The following is a 5944-nucleotide window of genomic DNA, read 5'->3' as shown; positions in this document are numbered from 1 at the left end:
TCTCTGAGTGTCCAGATTGCTTTTACTGCCTGCAGTTTTTAGGACTCTTGTGGGCATGACAAAATGCAGTAAGTCTAAGTCATCAGGGTTATTTTCAAAAGGAGATATAGGTTATATTTTACCAAGACATGAAGCTGTTGTAGCGATATAGCTATAGACTGAGAACCTGTATAGTCCCATTGCAGAAAACAGAACTTGTATTAATGTCAGAGTTCCCCAATTCACAACAAGCCCGGCGGGAAGTCACCCGACCGGGAACACAAATAGAATGCATCAGTGGTCTGTAGAAGAGCAGTTCTCAGAGATGCCAACAGAATCTGTCTGGAGGGGCAGAAGCAGCCTGGCTGATCCATACCCAAATGGAGAGGTCTCTAGGAAGAATGGCATGTCCCTATCCTTTCCTTACTCATCTGGAACCTCTCCCTGCCACTAATCACCATCACTCTCAGACGGGTGACCTGTCCCTGCACAACCCAAACATGAAATGTGTGTCTGCTCTAATTTATCCCAAAAGTGTTCTATCGGGTTGAGGTCAGGACTCTGTGCAGGCCAGTCAAGTTCCTCCACCTAAAACTCACTCATTCATGTCTTTATGGACCTTGCTTTGTGCTCCGGTGCACATTCATGTTAGAAAAGGAAGGGAGCATCCTCAAACTGTTCCCACAAAGTCAGGATCATAAAATTGTCTGAGATGTCTTGGCATGCTGACGCCTTAAGCATTCCATTCACTGGAACTAAGAGGCCAAGCCCAACCCCTGAAAAACAACCCCACACCATAAACCCCCCTCCACCAAATGATTTGGAGGGGTGGCCCAATACATTTGGAAATATAGTGTGGATGAGTGAGTTTCAGATGGAGGAACTCGACAGGCCTGCACAGAGTCCTGACCCCAATAGAACACTTTTGGGATGAATTAGAGCAGAGACTGCGAGCCAGGCCTTCTCGTCCAACATCAGTGCCTGACCTCAAAAATGCTCTTCTGGAAGAATGTTCAAACATTCTCATAGACATGCTCCTAAACCTTGTGGACAGTCTTCCCAGAGGTGTGAAAGCTGTTCTAGCTGCAAAGGGTGGGCCAACTCAATATTGAGCACTACGAACTAAGACTGGGATGCCATTAAAGTTCATGTGTATGTAAAGGCAGACCTCCCAATACTTTTGACAATATAGTTTATATACACACATACACACACATGCATTTATTTCTATAAACTACTAAACTAATAAATAATATAGAAGTAATGCTATGTTCTATGTAGATCAATGCCCACCAATTGAATTTCAAAATACATTCAATCATTTTATTAAATATTTAACCACACTAAATTGTGTTTTTTTTATGTGCCAGGAGTTTAGAAATTCTAAAAGTATTTAAATCAGTGAATCAGCCAGTGAAACTGGTTAGCTGGGGTAAACCTCTCATAGTTGGTCTACATGTAATGGAAACAACATCTTATTTCAGTGATGTGCAATTAGTGGACCTCCAGCTGTTGCAGAACTACAAATCCCATGAGGCATAGCGAGACTCTGACAGCCATAAGCATGACACCCAGAGGCAGAGGCATGATGGGACTTGTAACAGCTGGAGGTCCACTAATTGCTGATCCCTGCTTTAGGAAAAATCTTACCATCTTTATGAATAGAATGGATATAGAGCCCACACACCTTTTGATTTTGGTATAATCTGCTCGGAACTTAAAATAATGTAAATATGATTGCAGTGTTTTGGCTTGGTTTATATCTCTAGGGGACCAGTATATCGTCTATATGCTGCAGCCATCACAAAGCTTTTAGTTTATTGCTCTCCTCATGGATTCTACATAGAGCAGACTAAATACATAGTTATGGACAATGTCCCTTATGCTAGGGACAGAGGGCAGTGACTCATACTACTGCCAGTGCCCCATCAGTCCCATAGTGAAATAAACCAGTAGTGGCCATCCACATCTAAACCTGTACATTTTATTCATTTTTAGGCTTTAGAGTTATTTTTTTTTTTTTAAACATAGTACATGTAAAATTTATTAACAGTTCAGCACAAGGTACTTGATGTAATCTAGGTAGGTACAGTAAATAACACAAAAAAGGCAAAGCAAAACAATGGAGTGCCTAGTCAACAGATAAACAAATCTGCCCAGACCTAGGGTGGGTGTAGGCAGATTTAAGGTCATTTAAAGTGGAGGGCCGCAAAAACAACACGAGCATTAATAGTCTTCCTAATCTGCCTTCTTCTTGCTCCTCTGTGATCTTCAGTCTTCTCTCCTCCTCCGCGTTGTCTTCTGGGTAATGGGGAGCTCTGTGTTCTGGGAACTGTGTGTTCCCTAACACAGCGCGTCCCATTCACAAAGCGCCTGTGCGAATCGCTTTGCCTCCCAGATGCTTTTTTTTCACTGTACTGGGGTATGGTGCATTTTTGATGCATTTTACTGTGTTCCAGTACAGTCCACTGCAGGAAAAATGAAGCATGTTCTTCTTATTTTTCCTGGAACTGGAAAGCCCTGGAATTGATTGCACTGGTGTGATCTATTCCATTGGAAACCATATAATATCTCTATCTTTAACTCCCTAACCCACATCTTCAACCTCTCCCTCTCCTCCGGCACCTTTCCTTCCCTGCTCAAACATGCACTGGTTAACCCCATAGTCAAAAAACCCTCACTAGACCCCACCTGTTTGAACAACTTAAGACCCATCTCCCTGCTCCCGTTTGCCTCCAAGCTCATCGAACACCTTGTCCATGACCAAATGAGTCGCTACCTCATGGACAACAACCTTCTCGACCCCCTACAGTCTGGCTTCCGCCAACAACATTCTACTGAAACTGCCCTACTAAAATTCACCAATGACCTACTAACTGCTAAAACCAATGGCCACTACTCCATACTTATACTTTTAGACCTCTCTGCTGCCTTTGACACAGTTGACCACCTGCTCCTCCTCAGCAAATTACGCTCCCTTGGGCTCTGCGATTCTGCTTTATCCTGGTTTTCCTCCTATCTATCTCAGCGCACATTTAGTGTCGCTTACAACTCCATCTCCTCTGCTCCCCTTTCTCTTTCTGTTGGGGTACCCCAAAGTTCTGTCCTTGGGCCCCTCCTATTCTCTCTCTATACCTCTTCCCTGGGCCAGTTGATAAGCTCCCATGGTTTCCAATACCACCTCTAAGCCGATGACACCCAGATCTATCTCTCCACTCCTCAACTCACCCCCTCAATCTCCTCACAGATCTCCAACTTACTGAATGACATATCATTATGGATGTCACACCACCACTTCCTCAAACTCAATCTTTCTAAAACTGAGCTTGTTATATTTCCTCCTTCACGATCCCCCCCCCCCCCGTGACTTCACCATTTATATCAACAACACAACCATTGGTCCCTCCGCACATGCCAGGGTCCTGGGTGTAATCCTTGACTCTGACCTCTCCTTCAGCCCCCACATCCAATCACTGGCTAAATCCTGCCGCCTTCACTACCGCAACATCTCCAGAATTTGACCCTTCCTGACTAATGACACCACAAAGCAACTCGTTCACTCCTTGATTATTTCCCACCTTGACTACTGCAACTCACTCCTTAATGGCCTACCCTTAAGTAGGCTATCCCCCCTTCAGTCTATTATGAATGCTGCTGCTAGACTAATACACCTCACTAATCGTTCCATGACTGCTGCCCCTCTCTGACAATCCCTTCACTGGCTTCCCCTACCCCACCGTGTAAAATTCAAAATGCTAACCATAACATACAAAGCAATCCACAACCTCGCCCCCATCTACATCACCAACCTCATCTGCAGATATCGCCCAAATCGTCCCCTCCGCTCCTCTGACGACCTCCTGCTTTCTAGCTCCCTTGTTACCTCCTCTCATGCTCGCCTTCAAGACTTCTCCAGAGCCTCTCCCATCCTCTGGAATTCCCTGCCCCAGTCTGTCCGCTCAGCCCCTACCCTGTCCACCTTTAAGAGTTCCCTGAAAACTCATTTATTCAGGGAAGCTTATCCCACACCCACCTAACTGTCCCCAAGCCAACCCATCAAATCATTCTCTGCAGCTATTGCCTTTTGTACCACCACCCCCTCCCTTTAGAATGTAAGCTCTACGAGCAGAGCCCTCCTGTACCTTTTGTATTGTACTGTAATTGTGTTGTCCCCCTATACATTGTAAAGCGCTGAATAAACTGTTGGCACTATATAAATCGATAATAATAATAATATAATATACTTCCCATGCATTTTTGATACAGAAAAAAAACTCTCTGGACTGTATGTAGTGTCCCTAAAGCCTACCTTTATCTTTGATTAAAAAAAGTGAGGCCCAATACATAAAAAAAATGAAAAAAGCTGCTCTGGCTGCAATACTCACCATATATCTTGAGTTGTTTCCTGCAGTACCGGTTCTCCCCACAAGGTACTGATAGTCTTCAGGAGTAAATGCCATCTAGTGTGATTCAACCCATTTCTTGTAAGCCATCATGGACACAGGGGGCTCACATTACTTATAAACAGTACAGTGCTTAAATATTATTGTGTAAGTGCCATGCTATCCTAGAATAAGGATCTGTGACATCAGTAGAGCAGCCAGATGACTGCAAATAAATACATACATAAGAAAAAAAAAGATAAATATAATACGATTTTTTAAACCACTTTCTGGCCACCCACAGCACATCTACTGTGGACAGATGGCACAAACAGGTAAAGCAATTGGGTTTGGGCTGGGCATGCAGGCCCCTCTTGCTGAACTGTGCTGTGATTGGACACAGAACGAGTGTGTCAGCAGCTTTCTGTCAATGATTTTGGCTAAAACCTGCTGATCGGCTGTGACCAATCAAAACATGATTTGTTGTTTTCATACACATAGAACTCTGTACCCAGAAAGAATCTGTTGGTTTCTTCTCCCTGAAATCAAATCTGACTTCAGGGAGAAAAATCAGCCAGATCTGTGAGTAAAAGCAGCACACATTACACTTGTTAGGCACACAGTTAACCCCTTGATGTTAACCCCTTAGTGTCACTAGCGATGCCAGTGTTCCTCCTAGTCAGTGTCTGTTAGCGCATGATTGTCTGCCACACTATCAGGCCGGGTTCACACATGTTCGGCCGGTTTGTGCATGGGTCCGATGCATTCTTGTACACTGGTTCTGGTGTGATTCAGGTCTGAATTTTTACCTTAGTTTGCACCTGAACAGGACCCAAAGACATACTGGACCCTTTTTCAATCTGGACCGCAGCACCTGGACATGTGTGAACCGGCTCAATTGAGAGCCAGTCACAATTGCCTGTCATGCGAATTGGATACGGAAAAACCTACATCCAATTTGCATGTCTGTGAACCTGGTCTCACAGTCACACTATAAGTCACTGGTCCCCACCAATACAAGAATAGCTTTTAAGCCTGTGTACATTTCAGTATGTAGCACCCTCTACTATAGGTAGGTGCTAGAGTGAGTTTTTTTGGTAAGGAACTGTCAGTACAGGTAAATTTAGGCAGGCCTATGCTTCAGGCTTGGCCTGTTTGTTTTGATCTGGGGGCAGGGAGTGGTTAGTGTAGAAGTGGGTGTAACCACCTGTGCTTTAGTGCTTGGGCACCACCCCTGCTTCCAGGAAAGGATTTTCTGGAGGAGGGGCAGGGCTTAGAACTGGAGAGGCAGGCAGCCCATGTGAAGAGCCCTGACCAATCCCCAACTGGAATTGGCAGGGGGCGGGCCTCCCATATAAGCTGAGGTAACATGCCACTGGGAGGAGTTGTCAGCCGGGAGAAGTGGAGAATGGAGTACTAGACAGCAGCAGGAGGGCACCCCCATCTGGGGGAGGTGCATCGATCACAGGAGGAGTCCCAGGAGAGCTGTGAGGGAGCTTCACCCTTACACAGTCATGGGTGAAGTCCTCATATTTATACGGTCATTGATGAGGAGTTCCTGGAGCAGAGAGGCAGGAGAAGCT

The sequence above is a fragment of the Lithobates pipiens genome, unplaced genomic scaffold, assembly GCF_037356315.1.
Source record: "Lithobates pipiens isolate NorthernLeopardFrog02 unplaced genomic scaffold, aLitPip1_a1.2 Scaffold_27, whole genome shotgun sequence".
NCBI lineage: Eukaryota > Metazoa > Chordata > Amphibia > Anura > Ranidae > Lithobates > Lithobates pipiens.
The sequence above is the reverse complement of the archived record's forward strand: the minus strand, read 5'-3'. Positions refer to the sequence as shown.